Source organism: Halichoeres trimaculatus, unplaced genomic scaffold (assembly GCF_033239565.1).
Source record: "Halichoeres trimaculatus isolate MK-OKI-2021-1 unplaced genomic scaffold, fHalTri1.1 fHalTri1_scaffold_18, whole genome shotgun sequence".
NCBI classification, from domain to species: domain Eukaryota; kingdom Metazoa; phylum Chordata; class Actinopteri; order Labriformes; family Labridae; genus Halichoeres; species Halichoeres trimaculatus.
The window spans coordinates 18,032,135-18,055,419 of NW_027437196.1; the positions used below are offsets into that span (position 1 = coordinate 18,032,135).

General features: G+C 43.3%; 1 protein-coding gene across 4 annotated transcripts in view; it reads right to left on the reverse strand.

Moving 5' to 3' along the window:
- The window catches only part of zfhx4 (zinc finger homeobox 4), a 92,276-nt gene extending 70,421 nt beyond the window's left edge, over nucleotides 1-21,855 (reverse strand). For 2 of the 4 annotated variants that reach the window (XM_074693885.1, XM_074693888.1), the window contains exon 1: nucleotides 8,705-9,087. The gene's annotated coding sequence lies outside the window, so the exon portion shown is untranslated. Of the gene's footprint in view, nucleotides 1-8,704; nucleotides 9,088-12,584; nucleotides 12,740-21,804 lie in introns of those variants that run through there. The other 2 variants (XM_074693887.1, XM_074693886.1) reach the window with 2 other exon arrangements.
- Nucleotides 21,856-23,285: the final 1,430 nt, after the last annotated feature.

Consider the following 23,285-nt stretch of genomic DNA (forward strand, 5'->3'; position numbering starts at 1 on the left):
CTCTCTCTTTTTAAAAGCAAATAATTAAAGATAATTCCAGGGCTGGTGCCAGGCCAGAAAAAAAAATAGAGGGATAGTGTTGGCTGGAGTCTCCTCAGGAGAGTTGTGAAGACACAAGCTTGCTGGCTTGTCTGTATAGATCACACTGAGGCCTCCATTAGTAAAGGAAATATTCTGTTTTTCAATACTTTCAGCCCTCACTTTTCGGTTACATATCTCAAGTGAGGCCAGGGTTTAAATTTTAGACGGCTTGAAATTGTATAGTAGGTTTAATGGTTTTAACTAGGTCAAAGAATTGATAGTGTTCACAATAATAACAAGAATAATAGAATAATTGAGAAGGTCTCCATGCAACTGGGGCTTAATTCTTTGGTAAATTCGTCTCATCTCTCATTACACTGTTTGTTTAAGCCCACAAGTCATGCATAATTAATTAGCCACTTATTCCCTGACGAGCCCTGCCAATGGCCTTGATATCCACATGCTATTGCCTTCAGGAATACCACATGCCAATCATGTTGCATGTGAGATTTACATGCATACACAGGCATGTGCAGACACACAAACGCACACAATCTATGCACAAATATTACACAAGAACAGAGGAGCATGTATGGTTGATTTAATACGGATATCCTGATAGAAATTAGCCATAAAGATTTATGTGAGCGCATCACTCTCCCTCTTTTTCTGTTTTCCTGCAGATCTATTAATGTGCATATGTCCTGTGACTGGGCTTTCTGCCTTCTTCAATCCCCGCCTTTGTCTTTAGCCAACAAGGAAGTCAATGCATCATTTGTCATGAGACGTCTTGTGCTATTGTGGTGGATCTTTTCTCAAACCTGGAGAAACTTAGTCATTCATCAACTTTTAGCTCCGAGCTTGTCTTCTTTACTTCTCTTTTGGTGAGGTAGTTGAGCACATTTTTTTTCTGCTTGCCAACTTTTACCGCTCTGAAAATACTTCTGAGAGCAATCAATGAAATGTGGCATATAACCTTTTGTACAGTGTGTAGTTTTGTTGGGAAGTAAGAGAAGTACAAACCTTTAAAACAAAAGGCTGCTGAATGCTGTGTTAAATACATTAGGTGAGGATTTTGAGGCATTCAAATAGAGGAGAGGGGGTGGAAAAGTGTCCCTCACAGTAACAGCATCATGGAGTAGAGAGGACATGCAAAGTCATGGTAGTACAGGCGATCACAGCAATGTAAGGAATCCAATGAGTTGTGTTTCATATGCACAGAAATACAATGAAAGTTTCAAAATATCAGCTTGCTTTCAAATTAGTAACACTGCTCTCTCCTTTCAAGCCAACTACAAGAAAAAATATGAAACAAAAAAAAGCAAACCAAAAAACAGATAACCCAGAGATGCAAATAAAATGAGAGAGTTCAAGAGAATATGACACAGAGCCACTAACTAATTAACTCAGTAAGACCATGTTTTTTCAACAACCCGTTTTCTTTCACCTAAACCTGAATCTCAGCCACTCCAAGGGCCCACAGGACCTCAGATCAAACAGAAAAAGAGCTCCAACACACGGCCCTGATTGTTCTTTCCCCACCCTATACGAAAAATCCCCCCACCCTCACTTTGAAACCAAAAGAATAAACATATTATTCTAAATGAAATACCCAGAGCCGTGTTTTTCCACGGCTAATATCCTGTACGAGATGGCTGATGTTAAATAGGCAGGAGAGCCTGAGAACGGGACGGAGAGAAAAATCCCCCACTTTTCTATTTTTCCCTGAAGAGATTGATGAAGGGCCTGGCGAGATGAAGGAGTGAGAGACGGACATAGAGGGAGAGGAAAAGAGAGGGAGAGGGTAACGCAATCCTGACTGGCGCAGGACCAACAGCAACAAAAACATTTAGATAACCGCGCTCAATAATGAACGATTTCAATGAGGACAAAAATTACATTTCCTACAGATAACATGCCCCCTTCCCATAACAGAGCCAAAAGAGCCCCGAAACCACGTCATGCTCGACAGGAGTATTATGTTAAGGGAGGTTTGTAGTAACTATATTAGTATCCTTTTACCTCGCCAGAGACAGTACTTCACTGGCTCTAAGGAGATAGAGTTGGCAGAGCTGAAAAAGAGTCCGGGAGAAATATGACAACTCGACTAGCTTCACTGGAAAAGCAACAAATCACTCCTCAAACCATCAGTACCAGTAGCACAGCTCAAACGATTACCGATCTGCAACACACACTCCAAGGGCCACTCAAAAATAACACTCCACGCACACACACACACACAACTAAGAGATCGCTACAGCGCACTTGATCCCCGTGCAGGTCATAGCGAGAACACTGTCCCCACCTTTCCCATCCGCTAAGCACTCACTTCCTTTCATGCCAAAGTCTGTCAAGTTGTTGAGAGGGGAAGAGGCAAGAAAAAGAGGAGATATGGCGTGCAAAAAAAAAAAAAAAAAGAGAGAGGGGAGTCTTTGTCCTCCTCCACTCAGCTCCAGCACGTTTCCTCCTCGGGTCCGGTTGACATTAGCATATGAAAGGCGAGGGAAGGCGTGCAAAAGGTCAAAGAAAGAGGATCCTGTCCAATGAGAGACAACAAAAACAGGCCACACCGGCCTTTGTGGCGTTCATGTTCTCCACTACCCAAACCTCACGCTCCTCCCTCGACCCCCCCTGGATCATTTCCATACGCCAGATGCAATAGCAATGATGACGGTTGATCATAAATTACTCAGAAAGTCGAGCCGGGTCAGATGGAAGTCACGGTGGCAATTTTAAGCTGCGTCACTACCCGGGTGCACCCGTTCCTGCGAGCACAACCAGAGCTCACACACATGTAAAACACACCTGCCTCCAAATACCGCGGTTCCCTCTACTCAGACAGTATCCAACCAAATCCTCGGCAAACATCTCAATAAAGAAAAATGTAAGAAGAGTATAGTTTGATTTGATCCATGAAAGCCGCTACCTTCCTTCCATGTAAATGCTACCTGAGCCACATCCATCCACTACATAATTGCACACTCCAGTGCTTTAGGGAGGCAGTTTAGTGTATACATGGAGGCTTAAGAAGTCTCCACAGTTACTCTATTATCATAAATAGCGCCTCACATGACAGCTTCCATCTGCTGGCATCCGAACAAACAACCAAAAAACACCAGCCTGGTGTTTCCGGGGTCCTCTCCAGCAGACACACTCCCCTACTGGCTAACAGCGGCCACAGACAGAGGGAACTGTAGGGGATAGAGAGAGGGAGGGAGACAGAGGAGAGGGGTAGAGCATTTCATCTCTCTTTCATCTCTGTCACCCAGTCAAGCGTTCAATGCCCCATTCAGCGCCTGCCCAGCATTATGCAAAATAATGCTAATCCCCTTTCCCGTGCTTTCACACTTGTATAAACCGCCGTTCCTGCCTCTGAAAAGCAATTATATCAGTTTACGTTCCTGTCAAAAAACAGGATTAGCATGCAAGTACTAGTAGCACCAACTAGGCCCAATCTCTATCCACCTTTGGCTAGCAGGGAAGAACAGAAAATTAAATGTTTGTCCACCCTCCCCCTGAAAAAAGAAAGTCCTGCTGCTCAGCTGGGGGTGGCTATAAAGATGTGTTGTAATTAGATATTTGGATGGAGTGAAAAGAAGGGCTGCAAGTTTCAAAGGCAGAACTCCTTGTGCGTGTCACTTAGGCCCGAGTCTTTCTTTGCCAGAATCCCAGTCTTGTACAATAATCGAAAACAAATTCAGCTGTGTTGCTACACATGGCCATATACCAGCCACAAAGTCCCGGTCTCTCGTTACAGACAGCAGTGTGTTACACATGTGACGCACACAACTGAGCTGCTGTCGTCCCCTCAGACACATTGCCACCACATGCGCACAGCCTTGCCAATGCACGAGTGCACATGCAAACACACACACTGAGCAGACAAGGAAACATGGCAGAGTGTTTTTGAATATGCAAATGCTCGTACAAGCGGAACGTGTGTAAATAGGAGTCATTGTGTGCCGGTTTAATCTGGACAGTCGGGCCTCTCACTCTGCCCCTCTCATGGTTTTTGGGGTGGAGGGATGTCACCCATCCCGGCTGACGACAGATCAGGGGACATTAGTCAGCACAATTAGCCAGGTCGTCATGGCGACTAATGAAATTTGGCAAAGCGGCCAGGCAGAGTCATAAATGAGCTAGCTGGTTATGTGCTAGCACAGGGGGCTGCCTGGCTGCTGGCTGGTTGCCTTACACACACCCATTATTCTTTTTTCTGCCGTGGTGGTACAATAGAGTCACTTGTATCTCAGCCGATACCCACCGGCGGTACAAGCTCTCCGCCTGACAATTTGCATATGTTAATATAATTAAGTGCTAATTACACTAAAACTCGCATATTCACAAGCACCCTCCCCGGGAGCTACGGAGGGGCTTGATCTCGTTCCAAGTCTTTAACCCTCCTCCGCCTCTCGCTCAGTGTGTGTGATAGAGAGAAAGTGTGTGTTAGCGGTGGTGCCCCAGGGCTGACAAAGGAAGCCCCCCTCCCCTCCTTACTCTTCTCTCTCTGGGACATAATGCTGAGCTGCTGCGGACTTCTTAGCTTCTCCCCCTACAGGCCTCACCGAGCCAGAGGACCCTGACACTACGGCTGCAGCCCATCACCTCAAACGCACACAACAGAGCCCAAAGAAAAACGCACCTTGATCTAAATACTGCTTGCTAGATAGCTCTTTGCATCAAATCCTGCATCTTTTGAACAGCTGCATAATACATGTTGCATAAAACACTTTGAAAAAGTGCTATAGAGAGTCTGAAAAAGACAGCTTGGCCCATCTAGGTGAAATACAGTTAGTGCAGAAAAAAAGGTTGTGTTTATTTGTTTCTGGCTGCTTGGAAACCTACAAGAGAAGAATTTAATTTCACTCTGAAAATCCAACCACTCATGATCTGTGTGAGAAGAGTGCTGGATACGTTCAATCTCCTCAAAGCGGCTGACCAGAATGAGAGTAGCTATTTGAGCCATAGATAAGAGACAAAAAAATCTACATGATTCCCCCCAGTGAGTATGTGTGTATGGACGTGAAAGTGTGTGTAGGCCTGCCGTTTTGATAATGGAGGACAGGCGGTTGTGCTTTTCACATCGTAATGGCCGTGAATCAGGGAGGAAGCCAAGCGGTCGTGCTACAATTAGAGCTCTTTTGTGCCTCTTCCTCTGTCTCTTTCTCCCCTCTTCTTTTTTTTCCCATGCGTTCACTCGCTGACACTCTCCCTATCGAGGGGATGTTAAAACAGTCTCTGCTGCAAAACCTGAATGAGGCAGAAGAGGGGGGTCACACTACTACTGCTGCTGCTGCTGCTGCTGCTGCTGGACACGCACGTACACACGCACCAGATGGTACAGGAAGGAGGTTTAAATAAACACACATGCAGACACACACCTATCTGGCAGAGGGACGCCTCCGCTGTGTGCACGGTGTCCCCCTAATGAATGTCTATGGGGAGTCAAAGGGTCCAAGCTCATTTAGTCGCCCCTCAATGAGATGCAGCATTATGACTATGGTAATACGCTCCTCCCTTCGCCAATAATCATACACAGGTCATTGTGTCAGAGTGATTCATTTCTATCACACACGTACGCCAGATGTTATTACGCAGGAGAGTAAATCTCCCCCAGTGCATGTCGATGGGCTTCAATACAAAAAAAAAGGGAGGAAGAAGAGAAGAAAAAAAATTATATTGTTGTAGCAGTGCGGTGCCTGGTAAGCTACACTGTTCACCCAAGCATGACGGCTGGTAATGCAGGTTTGGATGTAGCTGTGTGTGTGTGTGTGTGTGTCTTTGAAAAAGGGGGGGAGCTTCCCTCTGCTAATACCTGCTACTCGGATTACCACAGCGTCTTAAGTATTCAACCGGACTCATATTTTCTCTTTCAGCCTTTTTTAGCCAAATTGGCTGTCTTTACAGTGTAAAGCGGCGATATAGCCCTCCTTACTAAAAGCCTATGGGGGATCCACGAAGAAGAAGAACATTAAAATGCAGCGATAGCCTTGTTGCAAAGCTCCTCTCTATTTCTTTCTGCCTCTCTCTCTTTCTGCAGCAAAGGCTTCTAAATCATCCAGCCTCCTCTATTAGACGGGAGACTTATTGAGGTAGAAACCATAAAAAATGAAGAAGGGAAATTTAATCCCTGAAATATTGATTTGCACATTAATATCAGATAGGCAGAGGGCAATCTAGCCGGGTGGAAATGACACATTGTCGACCCCTAGGAGAGGCCCGAGCCAATCTTCTAGCTGCATGTGTCTTGGGCCTAGGAGTTATAGGACAGACTCAGCCCCCTGTCTCCTTCTCTCTCCTCCTCCTCCTAGTACCCTCTCATCCCTTTGCCCCCCTCCTCCTCCTCCATCCGCACCCTTAATGAAGGCTGCAATGCTGAAAATGCATTAGCTTTTAATAATCAAGAGGCATTTTCAAGCCAACAGCTATTGTCCTCTCAGGGCTGTCTGCCCATCTCTCACACTATATGTTTTTTTATTATCCCTCTCCCTGACTGCTGCGGCTGGAATGAATGTTACAAGCTGCTTAACTAACATGCAGAGCTACATACACACTCACACATGCACACACTCGCAATCTTTGATAGTACTGAGACAAGCCCGCACAGAAAAACAAAAAACAAAACAAAACAAAAAAAAAACAAGAGGGCCTGAGCTTGTGAAAACAGAAACCTCCAAAAAAATCTCTCATTTGCAAGACAAGAAAAATAAAAACAGAGTGTGTTATTATGGAGTGAGACAATAGCATCATTAACTGATGAAATTCACTGCAATTAGACAGGATCATCTCCTCTCATAATTTCCCTTTTTGGATTTTTTTTGTCAGGCCTGTTTATGTAATGAAACACAGGATTTATGCAGATGTAATTAAACTGTGTGATTGGATAAAATATCAATTCAGTATTCATCATTTATTAATCTGTAAAAATTAATCTCATATCATACAGCATTTACCTGACAAAAATCTAGAATATCTGAATTTAGTGTTAATGTAAAATTCTTGGTATTGGTCTTTAAATTTATATACAATAACAGAGTTGAAATAAAGATATAAATGATGAAATTGGTTTATTCTGATTATTAAAGCAGAAAAACGCTTCCTAGTGCTATTCGAGGCAGTACATAAAATTCCGTATTTTGGTCAAAAAGCTGTACACTCTGTGTATAAACCCTGTTCTCATACGATAATCTGGATAAATTATAAAGTACAACACTGCTGTTCAACTCTCTATTTTGGAAGGGTATAAAACCCTCCTGAAATCCATACGCAAAACACAGAAAAGCCGTGAATAAAAAGAGACAGTCCTGTAAAAACAGGTCGCCTGTCCTAAACACCGTCTCTCTACACTCACTACACCGCTACATACCCGGGTTGGAGACTGACTGGCCCCTTGGCCCTGATGTTTTGTTTTTTTTTTCTCCCGTGCGATCGATGTCCCCCCTGTCACTGTCGCGTCCCAATCCGAGCCAAGTCTGTCTACCAAGCTGAAAAAAACAGACAAGAGGACGCAAAAATACCTGAGGAGCCCTTCCTCTGCGCTCTGTCTGCTCTAAATTAATACGCAACATCTTTTATCGACAACTTCAAGGTGATGTTTTACGATGAATCGGTAGGAACCCAGAGAGGGACAATTTATGCAAAGAAATTATATACCCACCGACGCGGATTTGAACTCAAAAATGGCATTAAGGGTAGGACTGAAAAATGTCATAAAGCCGAAAAAGAAAAGAGTATAAGTTTTGGATGCATCTTTGTCTTGAAAATGCCGGTGCCATATAGAAACAGGGGTACCCAGGAGTCGGCTGCCTCTGAAGGGACTCGCCGTGCTATCAGTAGCCCAACGATGGCTCTCCCTCCTGGGCGACGCAGCCACCCACGCCTCGGTACAGTGGGACTACTTTTTAAACCGCAGCAGGTAAAGATGCGTGAACCACGATCAGGGACATGCACTTTACTCTTGTAGTAATGGCTGAATAAAGGTTTTTACTTGGACTATTATAAAGATATTCACTTCTGAACAGGAAAGAGGAGATCGTGCCAGGAGTCTGATCGTGTCACTTTGGCAGTGGAGGGTGCATGGAACCCGCAAAAACCGGCTGTAAACGCAGTAGTGCACCCAAAATGTGTCTCAATATGAAATATCTTGTGTTTGGGGAATGGAATAAGGAGCCGGGAGTGGTTGAAACCAGCCAGACAGACTCCTCGGCTGGAAACATGCTCTGAGCGGACATGTCCGAGGGATCGGACTCCTGGAAAGGCAACACCATATCCGCACTGCACAGCACGAAAGAAGGGAAACGCTCGTCTCGTCTCGTAGTAACTACAGTGGAGAACTACTAAGTCTGTATCTCCAGCATGTTTTCTCGGTGAGCATCGTATAACTTTGCAAACGGCAGTTCTGGATGTGATATCCCTCTGTAGCAGCACGGACACATGCGTAAGAACGCCTCCGACCCTGTCAGTCGCTTGGTTTATTGGAGCCAAAGCGCCGGAGTTGCTCTAACATCCTGATATCCGCCTTTATTCTGGACTTAAAACAACCCAGCACCTGTTATCCAAACAGCCCCGATGTCAAAGATCCACCAGCGAGATAGATAATCGATACCCGACCCCTAAATTTAACACACACCCCAAACTACTCAATAAAAGTTAAAGGGAGAGGTGGAAAGGAAAAAAAACTTACTTTCTTCCCCCTCCAAAGCCGTCACCTCCGCTTCTCTCTCTGCTCTTGGCTTTTAAAACAGTCACATCCAGCGGCTTGCGTTAGTGGACAATCAAAACGTGGAAAAACGGGTAAAATTACAATAATCCTCCAACTTTATATTGGGAAAAGGGGTAAAACCACAAATGTCAAGCGCTTAGAGAGCTATCCCTTATTTTGGTTCCGGTGGCGGTGAAACGACGTGTCGACGGGCTGCCTCGCAGTTTCTCTTGTGGACGGGGTCGGGAAACGGAGGAAAGGAAATGAAAATCCGATATGTCTTTATTCTGCTAATTATTATCGTTTTAGCCCTGTTTAAAAAAATGGCTGATTAAGTTGAGTGCGCATGTCTTTGTGTGTCTATTTCCCGATATGCACTCTGGGAATGGGTAGAGAGACAGAGAGAGAGAGAGGGCGAATGAGAGAGAGAGGGAGAGAGAGGGAGGGAGGGTGCAAAAGAGAGACGAAGAGGGAGGGAGAGAGAGGAGAGAAGTGTAATTAGTGAGTTGATCAACAGTCTCCACATTGCAAATGACGCGCACACGGAGCCCTGGCGGCCGGAGAGGTCCATGCGCGCAGAAAACATCCTTTTGTACGGTTTCTCCAAGGGCCAAATCACATGTAGAACAATGGACAAACGCTTCCTGCACAACAAACATGCTTCACTCACCTATAAGTTTAAAAAATTAATACACAAGAGTAATCTTTTTATATCAAAAAACGTAATTTTTGTTCAGTGTTCTATCCGACGCGCACAATTCTCCCACACACATTTATTTTTTTCCATGAAGCGCTTTATGATGATATCTTTGAGAGCATGATGCTCATTTTTGTGTAGCATCTTCCTGATTTGGTTGATTGTGACACCACAGGTGAAGATGCGCAAAGAGAAAGGTCTGCCTATTCCGAGAAATGATGGAGCACAGAAACACTTGTGCGAGTTTCTTTAAGGTTTTGTACAATTTACGAAAATGTTAGAGCAGAACTTAGGGACTAATATTTTCATCACTTATGTGCATGAAAAGAAAGAGAAAAAATACACCTGGAATAGAACAATAAAAACACAAAACCCTCTGGTGTCGTGCATGAAAACGGGCCTGCTCAATGTGTCACATCGTTCACATTAAAAGGAACACAAGTCATTCACACACATGTAGGTAATTTACGCCACACTTGGATGCACATTTTGTCTCTTTTCATCGTATTTTCTAATAATGTCGACGCTTTTTTCCTTGCAGAGAAGAGTCTGTATGTGATCTGTTGCAAATATGAAACATATAAACACTCAAGCTTAAAAGTCAAAGCCACGATGCATCCCAGTAATCCAGCACATGTTGGAGAGTCAACACTGCCCTTTCGGGACCGCTGAGGCCCCGCGTGGGTTCAATAGAGCCAAACTGCAAAATCCAATACAGGGTCAGGCTAAAAATCCCCTCTCTATTCAAAGCTCTATTCACTTGCCTTTACATTTAGTGTCCTTACAAAGTGCATCGCTCTGTTGGCCCTATAGCCTTTCAATGCAAACCGTTTACTGTGTGTTTCCCCCCCGGTTGCTTTAATAGTGGCTTTTGGGCAGGAGGAAGACTTTACACAGTCTCAATCGGGGAGAAAATCAAGAGATCTTGTTCGCCTTCATGGAAAAAAATCGAAGCTGGGGGTGAATTGAACTACATGAGCCGGGGCTTGAGATGTGATGATAAGGCAGCTGCTGGCAAGTGAACTACTAGGTCTACTTTGCAGCCACATTGACTGGACTGCACCCCGTACCAACTGGATCCTTAAGAAGCCAAGAGATCCGAGCCCGACCCGACCCGAGGCTGTTTATTCTGGGTTTAGAGAGGTCTCCGACAAAAAAGGGGGGGCGGGTGGGTCGAGGTGAGGAACAGAGGCGTCACTTTTCACCCGGATCCAAGGCTCCTGCTGCTGCCGCTACTGCAGCTGCAGCTGCCTGCCTGTCCTCCAGGGGGGTTTTCCAGCCTGTCAAGCCTTCGGAGGCGTCGCTCACAGACGGCTTGGAGACTCGAGTCTACCCGCTGCTGCAGCGGACGCGCAAAAAGTCAACTGGGGCCGTGCGTCGAGGTTTCAAAAACTGTCTGGAATGGACCTATTTCTCATTTGCGACTTTGTACATCGAGAGGGAGGACTCTTATAGTCGCAAACCACAGAGTTTTGTCTTTTTGTATTCGAGCATCTCCATTTCTGAGAGAGGATCTACTTTATCCACTTCTTCAGCGCGCTGCTGTCATTTTCACCTGAGTTGTGCTTTTAATTTTATTTGTTTTAAAAGAAAAAGAGAGAAAGTACAAAGCGGATTTAAAGAGCTGATATTGACTACCGCTTATCTTAACCTCCTGCGTTTTGTAAATCCCCCCGGTCTCCTCCCTCCCTCTCTCCCTGCAGACGATGCTCTTTCTCCGGAGGACCGCTCCACAATAGACCGCGTTAACTAATATTTCGCCCCATTTCCATATCAGCAGCATCCTCAATTAATTATAGATTTTTATCTGTAAACTCCGCTCTGGTGGGGTCTCTGTGAGTGTGTGTATGTGTGTGTGTGCCTGCTTGCAGTTTGGCTGTGTGTGCGCGAGCGTGCCAGTATTTTTGCTTTCAAAAGGACATAAATCGTTTGGAAATTTCAGTGTGACATCACCCTAAACATAGACCATAGTGTCCGAAATCTTGCTCTTTTAATTCTAATGTTGCAATGAAACATTTAAAGCGGTGTATTTGTTTTATTTTCGCAGCATGTGACGTAAAAGAAAGCATTGAGCTCTCACAGTGATCTTGTGCCACTTCAGTAGATCAATAACTTTGAATCGTCCGGATATTTCCATAAAGGCTTGACACGCAGAAAGAAGCCACACTGCTGTTAAATCAATATTTTCTCTGAGGTCAAACTAAAACACAGGTTTGATGTTATTTGTTTTCATATTTTAAAATCGTTTTTCCTGAATTAAATTCTGATGTCTGCTACAGCAGTCACCTGTTCAGTCTTTTGTAGATGTGCGCACAAGACATCCACCTTGTAAGTCCTATGCGTCGGCGCCCTCATGGGGTTGCATGACTGACCCCTGTGCCTCCTCAGGACACACACATATACACACACACAAGCTAGAAAAAAAAGGAAACACACGCCAAAGTCCACAGCTCTGACCCGCAACCTGCCACAGTGACCCACTGGCCAAGTCTCGTCCAGCAAACAAGCGCACAAACAAGATGCACAAAGGCCCTAAAAAACAGACTTTAACATGTTAAGTGAGACTCTTTTAACGCATGTCAATAGACTAAAAATTCACCAAATGCTGCCCAATATTTCAGTGTAAATGAAATGCACTTAAAAACATTGAATTCAAAAATAAATTCAATAATTTAAACTGTGTTTTGATCACAAGAATTAAAAGTCTGACGCACAGAAATCCTCAAAATGTAAAATAATGATCATAAACTCAAGGGATCGGGCTGCAAGCTCATCTTATAGCAAATAAATCAATAAAACTGTATAATATTTCTATGATCTCAGCCAAATAAATCTCCAGCAAAACGTTGCTTCAACTTTGCCATCAGACAACATAGGTACTCCACTGGGAAGTGAGCAAAAACACTGCCCTCTTTGTCAAGATAAAAGAGGAAAATCGAGTAAAATCGGAGAAAAAGAAACAAGTTTTTGTCCTTAAAAGCTCACCATAAAGTCTCAAGACGTTTTCTCACTTAAGTCAAAAGCCATCCAACAGCGATCCATAAATATGCAATCGTTATAAAACTTCAAAATCACCTTCTCTTACCTCCTTAAAATCCCACAAAAAGCATAAAGTACAATCAGCCATTGAAAGAGAAGAGAAATAAAAATGTAGAATCTCGGTACCTTTGGTATAAAACATTCCGTTTTTCTTCCTTTCTGTCTTTCTCTTGCTCAGTAGCGATCCGATAATAGCATATGGAAAGTGTTTTCAAAATGCCCAGATTTGGCACATTGTCATTGAAAAGAGAGGAGCGCAGTGATGCGGTGCTACAACAGGGGAAATGAGTTGCGGATTGGACGCAGCCCGCCTCGGTGCGGACTTATCCCACTTTAATTTAATATTCCGCAATCACACACACTAGTGATGGCATATAATTCAAGGAGAAATTCAGAGGGAAGGAAATGCTTTTGTGTGTGTGCGCGCGTGTTTTTTTTTTTTTTTTTTTTTTTTTACACCACTTTATTTGATTAAGGAGGGAGGCAGCACGATATTGTGTCTTTTTCACCATTTTCTCTCTTTTTCACCTCCTTCCAACCCAAATCAGTTGTTTACATTTTTTTTTATTCAGTGAAAGAATTGATAATTATTTGTTTTTATTTACATCATTTATTTAAAAGTCAACAACTCCGACTTTTTGCGCGCTGGTGTCACACTGGAATCATCCCTAACATAAAATCGAGACCCATAAACGCTTGTTTGTAAAACACTGAACCCAAAATCAATGTATTGGGACATTTCAATCGATTATATAAACGAAAATCCATACGCAACATGAGACCGGTATCAGCCCACTCTTCCGCTCCCTTTTAAAGAGAGAGAGACAGAGAGAAAGAGGGAGGGAGGGAGGGGGGTGAGGAGAAAAAAGAAACAAAGACTGTCAATGCAGCCCTTTGCCTCAGTCACTTAGATCAGAGGCTTCTCCAACATTTTCATGTCAAGGACCCCCAAATGGACACACCTTATGCCAAGGGTCCACATTTAATTGGATTTGGTCCCTGGGACTCCTGGTGTGCGTTTTTTTGTTATTGATTTAGAGTTGCTTTGTAGACCTGGTGTAAGTGTGCGGTGATGGTGATTCAACAAAAAAAACCTTTGTTCTTACATATGTTCTCAGATTAGAATAATTTCAGGTTAATGAAATCAAAGTGAAATGATAAAAAAAATCTTCATCTCACCAGAGGGAAGGAGGGAGGTCCCCAAAATACATGCATGCATGGCCTTCGCAAACCTTTGAGGTTCCCTGAAGCCAACTTTTGGAGAACCACTGACTTAGATGTCAAAGTGCTTCCAGATGCACAATGATAGTGCGAGTCCTGATGACAACAATTAGACAGAAAAATGCCCCCTAATCAAACAGGGCCATGTGGGATTACGTTGCATTTCAAGGGTCAAGGGGAACTGTGTCAGTACACCCCCAACCTTACAACCCTCACCCCCTCCTCCCATGTCTCAACAGCAAATATCACATTTCAGCATCAAATAAACTCACCCATGCAACAATCAAGCACTTCAGGCACTATAATCAGCTATGCAAATTCCCAGGGAAAGGCCTGGACATGATAGCTATTGCATAAACTCTGCATTAATATGCAATATGATATGAGAGAGGGGGTGGAGGGGGGGTACAGGGGGTAAAATAAGGAGGTGCCAATCATGTAAAATTTACATGGGACCACAGCTGCTAGGGCTCTCGAGCAAGGGAAGAGGTGGGGTGGAATTGGAGGAGGGGAAGGGGGGCTTGAGATTAGGGGACAGGGGTGGAGGTGCAGGGGTGGTGGTGGTGGGGTCCGTGCAGCCGCTGGTGCCACTCTGTTTATTTGATAAGAGCAATCGATGGCCCCTGACTGTAAAGTCTTTACCCGTGATGCAGGCGGGGCAAGAGCAGAGGGGCTGCCGGGATATTGCTCCCAAGGAAGAACAAGTGTTGTGGTGAGCAAGAAAGAGGAGGAGAAGAAGAGGAGACACAAGAAGAGGAGGAGGAGAAGTGTGACTTGGCAGGCGTCGTCACCCGCATTTTGGAGGAAATCAACACACACACACTTGGAAGCACACACGCGCTCCCCATGTGCATCTCCCTCACACACCACCACCACGAACACCACCACCACCACCACTGCTGTTTCCATTCACTCCACCTCGCCCTGCTGCCCTCCTCCCACTTGGCCCTTTGCTCCTGCGATCTTTTTCATTGTTGATCCCTCTTTAATAGACACGCGTCCAGTGAGTGTCCTCCATATATGGACAGAAGAATAAAAAAGAGTCCCCCCCAACCCCACCCCACCCCAACCCTTTAACACGGTCTCCGCGAGATGCCCTCAACACACAACACCCACATTCATCTGCCTCCAACCCCGTTCAACGGCAAAATCTATCGATTATCACTCAGATCCACACACACTTACAGAGCAGTAAAGCTGCCGAGCATGGGAACAATAGCACCTGTATGGTCTGTTAACAATCAACAGAATAATTATCAAAATTAATCAAAGGACTCAAAATATGAAGTTAAAAGATTAATATTTAATTTGTTGAAACAATGTGTAGAAATCAAAGAAAGTGAATACATCAATAAAATTGATTTTCATAATTTAACAATTGAAAAATGTTAAGTTGTCGGTAATATATTATAATAACAATACAATAATAAAAATAAAAATACTTATGCTGATACTTAGTTTAATTAATATATCACACTATAAAACATTTTTTTTTAAACAGTAGTTTTAGTAATATTAATGCACTGAAATTTTAATTTTATGTCTACCAGAGGCCTGCTTTTTAATGGCCTCTTGGAAGTAACACTGCTGTAGTGTGTATTGTCACACGCCTTATTAAAGTGCTTTCTTCATGACAACCCAGGGGCTTGAACATGTCAATTTAGTGGTCTGAGAGGTCCTCACCAGGAACCCCCAGCCCCCCGTCTCTCTAGGGGATGGTCACCCCTCCACCTTTCCGGCCCATCATCCATCCATCCGTTCCCCCCTACCCCCTTCTTTTCCTCCCGTCTAACACTCAGTGGGCCATCCCAACACTGAAAATACCCCGGTCAGTACCGAGAAGTCAGCTCAGCGACAGATTGACATCTCGAAGTCATGGGAAAAACGTCAGGAAGCTATCAGAGCAAGAGTTACCCGAAAAGTAATTTTGCCCGTGACTCTAAAATGATATTGCTGCTGCCAAATCTCCACTACGGGCAGGCCTTATTTTGTGGAAACACAGTTGCTATTTTTTTTTCTGGCAGATTGGATTTTTTTCCTTGAAAAGTGGAATTTTTCAAAAACGTTTTCATCTTATTATGATTCCTTTTTGTCTGTTCCTCTGAAAAAAAAATTAAAAGAACAAAAAAAATTCCTCATCCTTTAATTCCAGTTGCAAAACTTGAAGTGAATGACTGATTGTTCAAAAACAACTTTGATAAGTTTGCATTAAAATTATGTTCAAGTGGATATTCTTTGTCCTTTTGTGATTTGGTTACAGCTCAACAAAGCAGAGAGTAACCAGCCCACACTGTTGTCAGCTGTGAGCGTGTACAGTCAGTCAGTCAGTCTCCTGCCTGGACGCCATCATCCATCAAGCCAACCAAGTCAACCGGAGGCGCAATGACCAATGCGTAAATGCGCACGGATTAGTGGATGCAGCTCAGACAAATTGGCAACGCTTGAAGCGAAAAAGAGAATAAAGAAAGAAATAGAGAGAGGGGGAGAAGGAGAGAGAGGCGTTAGATTTTGAGGTGTGCAGTGACCCTGAAAGATGCTTGTTGGCTTCCTCACTGCATTAGAAGAGTCCTTATGAGGGCTCTTCAGCCTCCTTTCCTTGTGACCATCATTAGACCGGATGACCTGAGTTCAAGCAGCCGCTTGTGCAAGCATCTACTGTGCCGAAGTGTCATTGAGCAAAGCGTCGAGTCCTTCTCTGCTTCAGACAAATGCTGTGGGGCTGTGTCTGACCTCTGACCTTTCTGTGTTTGGGGGCAAAAGACAAAGGGTTTCGTCCCAGGAAGTCCCCATGGGCTAAAAAAGGACATTCAATTTTTTAAAAGAATCAGCAGAAGCTAATCAGTTTTTGAAACTTTTGTCCCCAATAAGAGGAAAATGCTGTTCCTCCTGGTCATGCATAATAAAAGTTAACTAATCAATCTCAAAATTTCTTCGTTAGCAACACGTTAAATTTGATGAAGAAATATAATTTTGAGATTAATAAAATTTTATCATCAAAGTAAGCATGTGTCATTCTTACAGCTTTGTACTTCCTCGTTAAGAATGTAAATTAAAGGTTGAATATACGAATGTTAAGACAGATACATGTACAACCAAATCACTTTGTATTATTGTGAAAATTCAACATTACTGCGCAGTAAACTCCATAACTTGAACTAATTCACAACTTAACACAAGTGAACTAAGGAGAACAGTGAAATGGTGCGAACATCCCCTCAGTACGCACACACACACACACACAAGCACACACACAAAACACAAACTCTGTTATGTTTTCAATTTGGGTTGAAATGTAGACATTTTCCCTTGGTTGCATAACTGCCATCCGTATCGCCCCTCCCTTCAATTAAATGCTATTTCTCCCAAACAAAATGTCAGAATCATTCCACACAGGCTAGTTCAACAGTGATTTGTTCTGAAAGCTATGTGTCTTTCGCTGAGATGGTGTGTGCATTTATGTGTGTGTGTATATGTGTGTCCGTCTGTCTGTTTGTGTGTCCTGACCTCAATTCTAACTGGGTTCACAAAGGGACGGGGGGAAAAAGGTGCCTAAAAATACATTTAATTCACAATCAGCCCAACTGAGCTAAGAATGACAAATCCTTTTAAAACGGCCCACAGTGAGATGTGAGATTAGGAAACAAACACACAAACATGCAGGTTTTAAGACACGCAGAAAAACACATTCATACATGCATGCATGAGGGAGTGCAAAATACACACCTGCATGGACACACAAGGGGAAAGGTAAAACACAATCACGCATGGGTGAATTCTGTGGCTAAACCATGGGTTCTAAAAATATATTTAATTATCAGAAATAACTTTTAGAATATCATCCTTAAAGTTGATGACTAATAAATTAATTATTCAAATGAAACTTATTTTTTACCATCTCTAATCTGATTTTTCTATTTTTGTTACCCACCAAGAAAACAGTAAATCATTAATTTCCGTAATTTTAAATGCACAACACAGATTTGATGTTATATTTGTATCTAAGAGGTGTTTTTCAGAAGCTCAGAGGAGAAATTATTTTTGGTCGCAGCAGCAGAAATTTTAATGCAAAAAGGATTTTTGAAAAATCTTCTGTTGACCATTTCTCATTTTATTTAAGGCAGTAAAGCTTCATCGCCGGAGTCGTTCATCTTTTCCGTTTTGCACAGGCTCTCTGCTCAAGTCCACTGGCTGAGAGAGATTCCAAGATGGCGGCGCACCTGCCATGGAGGTAGACTGTCCTGATTATGTATGGAGATCACCTCAAGGCCTCTGTAAGCTAAGAAGAGCATGCATAACTCGAGTTGCTGGTTCAATGCCGGTCAACAGCCTGTCGTTCTTAGAATCAGCGACTGGTCTCTTCCAAAAGAAAGAATAAACCTGAGCACTGTCTCCTTTCTCTCTTCCTCTCTCCTCTTCCTCTTTCTCTCCATCGCCCTCTCTCCGTGTGTCTAAGTCTCTCTGCCTCTCGCCCCCTCTCTCACATCAGAAGCGCTGAAATGCACCCCAGGGCCAAATCGCACAGAACAACCCCTCTGAGCCAGAGAAAAAAGCTGGAATCCGTTTGCCCTGATATTTCACCAGCACCAGCCAGGAGCGAGTGGAGAGGGGAAAGACAGAGGAAGAGGGAGAGAGAGGGAGGAAGAGAGAGAGAAAGGGGGTGAGAGAGAGAGAGGGAGACTGGGGCTAGAGAAAAAGGGATAGATGGGAAAACGACAGACCAGGGCTGTATTTATTGGGGGTGTGAGTGCCGCGCTGTAGGCTGTGGGATGGTCGGGGAGAGTGCAAGGTGTTGTTGTTAGGTGTGGTTGAGGTTTTACAGAAAAGGAAGAGCTTGCATAGATAGGATGGTGGAGGAGGAGGAGGAGGAGGAGGAAAAAAAAGAGGGAGAGATGGAAGGATTGGTCATGCGCAAGGTAAGAGAGAGGCTTTGTTTGATTGTATGTGGGAGGGGGGGGTAGAGGTGGGGGTGAGAGGGAGGGGGCTGAAGCTGTCGTCTGTGGGGTTATTATTATTGCAGGCAATCTTTGTGTGTGTGTGTGTGTGTGTGTGTGTATGTGTGTGTGTGTGTGTGTGTGTGTGTGTGTGTGTGTGTGTGTGTGTGTGTGTGTGTGTGTCTAAGAAGGGAAAGGAGAGATGGGGCGATATGAGATTCAGCTGCGGGTCATTATTTTTTTCTGATGCATGTCATGGGGCTAAAAAGAAGGCTTGGAGTCACATGATTTGTGACATCACTAATCACGCAGGCCTATTTACATGCCTAACTAGGATTAGTGCAGCAGGTGCCAGCTGAGGAAGTGACTGCTGCATTTCTGCCACCTATTGATCTATTGATCCGAGTGTTAAGAGTTGTACTCAAATACAGTACGAGGCATCTGGAGCACAATGAACACATGCAAACAGAGGAAGGCCTGACGCATTAACATACCTCCTAATACCTTTAAGACGTCTCATAGGGGGACAGGGTACAGTCAGAGACAGGTGATGACAAAAAAGGTAGAGATAGAGAAAGATCTATGGTTTGAATAAAAGTGAGATTAGAAAAAGAAGGGTGCAAGAGAGGAGCATTTTTTTGCCATTTCACCCAGTTTAATAGAAGGGACAGTTAATGGGCCTTTTTTATCGGGCGTAGGCATCAATCAAGAGGTGTCAGGCGGCCGCTGAATCTGGGCTGTGGTCCTCTTCACAGATGACTGATTAGCAAGCCAAAATCACCAGATCCATCTTCCGACGGTCACTTTTATTACAGTCATTTTTAAAGTGACAGCAACCTGCCTTGTCTCACAACACTGGCCACCGCATATATATTCTCATCTTCTCTCCCCTGTCTCTCTGCATCCGTCTTCCTCTCTCATTCTGTCGCCGGGTATTTGGTCGACCACTCTTCTGTTATTTCTTCACCCCCCAACCCCTTAAGATTTCTTCTTCTTTTAACTACTTTTATCTGACTTTCTTTCTGTCTGTCTCACTCTCCAAACCCCCCCACCCCCCCTGTTGGTGCTCCACGTATTCTCTCACTCTGCTGGGCAGGTTGAGGGGAAGCAGGGTCAGGGAGGTGTGGAGGGAGACAGGGGGGAAAGAAGAAAATAAGACCCCCTCCTCTTCCATTGTCTGAAGGGTGTGTTCTGATTCCCTATATCGTTCGCTCTCCAGAGATGGCGAGAAATTCGTTTCGCACAGTTCCCCCCGCTGTCTTACATTGGAGGAGGAATTCTCCATTCCCGAGCACAAGATGAATGTAAATGAAACAGTTTCGTCTTGGACTGTGTTGGTCACAGCTGCATTTACATGGCGGCGTTTTTAGAAACAGACAGGGTGACATTAAAGTTAGAGGCCAGGGAGTGTTAAAATGCATTTTTGGGGCCAGGATGTAATAATATGTTTCTGGGAAAAGGGTGTCTTGGGGTAGAATTTGAGTTTTGGAGCTTGTCAGTCACATTTCTCATCCCTTTCCTGCCTCAGTTTACTCACAGGCTGCGTTCAAAATAAATCACTGCATCAAATAATCATCGTGCAATCATTCAAAATGGCAGCTGAGCTGTGTTTACCCAACGGTTTGCATACGTGTGTGAGTTTGTGTGTGTGTGTGTTTGTGTGTGTGAGCGAGGCCAGGCTCTAAAGAGCACTCCTGTGTCTTGGCAGGAGATATGCTAATCGCAACTGACATCAATCTGAAAAACATCAGCCGGAGTAACATGTGTCTAAGATTACATTTACAACCTTCTGAGCAAAGAGGGACAGCACACGCGCACACACACACACACACACACGCACACACACAAACTCTCTCTCTCTCATACACACACACACACACACACACACACACACACACACACACACACACGCACGCACACAAACACACATAGTGAAGGAAAAGTGGGTCAGGTAAAACAAGCAAACGTATTTCAGAGACAGCCTGCCATTTGCGATGTCCTCAAAAACAACTGATTGAACAGCTTGTCGAAACATTAAGGCTCAAAATTGAAAGCTTTGGAGTCGTCTTAAACACAGGAAGGATTATTCTATTAAACAAATGTGTCCTTTGTTTTTCACTGCCCGCTTAAATACTGAAAGCTTTTTAATACACAGACACAAAAAAACAATTACTCAGACGTTAAAAGTTAAGGTTAAGGGTTCCTCCTTTCTTTTTTTTTCTTCTTCTCAGAAAGGCTGGAAGGACTACGTCATTCTTTTCAGGCTGTGATATACATTAGAAGACAACCTGGGTCACATTTTACAGCAAAGCACCTGAACATCAGAGAGACGCAGCCTGGTGTAAAATATGTGTCCTGCTAAAATCCATTTGGATAGGGCCGTTAGATGTGTGTGTGTGTGTGTGTGTGTGTGCGTGCATGTGTGAGTGTGTGTGTGTGTTGAGGAGGCAGAAGACAGAGACATACACATGCAGGAAATCATAGTAATGGTGCTAGCAGCTGTGGTTTGCTAAGTGAACACATACGACTGTTGATATACTGCATCCGTAGTCCCCTTAGCTCGAGACCCGTCTGAGTGTGTGTCTAAGAAAAAAAACAAATTTATCTAAGAATGCGTTAACTTTGAAATTGCAAACAAAACTCTTACACAGTGACTGAAACACTCAAAATTCAGATTAATTTCTCCTGAGAGAAAAGCAGATTTTGGCATTGAACTTAGCCTATGATTAGTGTCTTCCTCAATCTTTCTCAAACCACACTTTCAGTCTATCGAGAGGGCAGTGGGGCACGCAGAGGTCTGACAGTGAATTCGTCCTGAACGTCCACCAATAAAAGATCGCTGCAGTATTTTACGCTAGAAACATTTGATGACAAGCAGTAACTAGCGTGAAATTCTCCCTAGATTAAATGTCCAAGGAGTTGTATTCCCATCCGGCAAATACACCAATCCGTGAACATGTCCGACTGCCAACACACACACATGCGCACACACACACACACAAGCTGTAAACCTCACTAGGGGTCTACCCCTCTGCAGCGAGAAGGAACAGGAAACAAATATAAATTCTGTGACACACACTCACACACATGTGGACTTCCTCTACACTGATACACATGCATGGCCCCATACACACACTGACAGGTATACAGTTATATAAATGCATGCACAAGTCGACATACAGAAACTTACTCACAGACGTTCAGACTGGAGACACACCGGGGGGCAAATCATAGCAGGAGACTTGTAGTGTGTTTGGCTGATTACCAGTCGAGCAAATAGCAGAGAGAGCATGCTCACACCGCCACCTCCATCCTCCTACACACTCAAACACACACCTGTTTCTTTGTTGGTTAGTCAATGTGCTGATTATTCCAATTATTACAAATTTCTCTTTTTTTCCCACCTTTTAAAAAAAATGCCCTGGTTATTTCTGTCTTGGCTATATGAAGAACTAAAGGACCAGGCATTGTGATAAGAATGGGATTTAAAGATACAGAATAACTCACTTATACACGTAACAATGAGGTAGAGAAAAGGAGGAAATGAATGATTGTCCCTATACATTTAACAAAACCATACACAGAGCCTGGACATCAGCTCAATTGCTTTTTGTTTGGATTGTTGAAGAAACAACTATCAATTAGTGTATTTTTATTACTTATCTTTAATTTTTTTTTCCTGTTGCTTAATATGTGACAGGCGAGGAAACTAGTTTAGAAAGAAAGCAGTAACAAAGTCAGGGACAGCATGGGAATCAGGAAAAAAATACTGCATTTTTTTATCTGCATTTGTAAGATCTCACACTGCAAAGAAAACAACGCCTTTCATAGACTGAAAGTTGAGCTAGCTTAAGGCTAGAGGTTTCTGTTTGCTCTTTTTTTTCCTCTTCTTTTTTTAAAGGCCTCATAGCTTGTCATGTTATACAATAAATAAATTAAGTAGCCTGATAAAAAAAATAAAAAATAAAAAAAGAACTTCTTTTCAGAGAAACCAGCACAGAGAGGCTAAATTTTAAACAATATCTGGTGTAGCTGTGGACATGCTAGCAGGTTAGCATGCATGTGTCCATCCTAGTTTGACAACTCTGTAAGTCATAGCTTATTGAGAGTTTTTTTTGGAAAAGCAGATAAGCTTTTTTTTGACATTATTTACTTTCTGTTTCTGTAACTGACAATGATTTAACTGTATGTTAGTTCACAACTTGTCATCTACACCCTCCTTTTTTCATTTTTATTTTATCTATTTATTTTTTACTTTACATTTCTTAACATATTAGTCCTCTTTATTGTACACTTACAAATATTTCTGAATGAATCTTAAAGGAGTCATCTTGAAAGCTGTTGAATCAACCTGAATTGAAAGTTACTGTACGTTTTTAGTTTTTGTTAATTGCTTGACTTGATTGAAATACTCAAAATGACAACATATACTTTATGTACTCCAAAAAATATTAACATAAAAAGAGCTCTCTCTTTGACCTAGTGTGGAGCACAATCATAACAGTTCATAGATCGCAGTAAATTCAATAAATGCTTGTTTGAAAGTCCACCACACTGAGTCAGTTCCATATATGCAGTACGTAATGCCTGCTGGTTCTTATGCAAGGCTTCCTGCTGTTCCCATGCTTTGAAAGCCAAGGCGGAGTGCAAGAAGGTCAGGCAGAGGTAAGCCTAA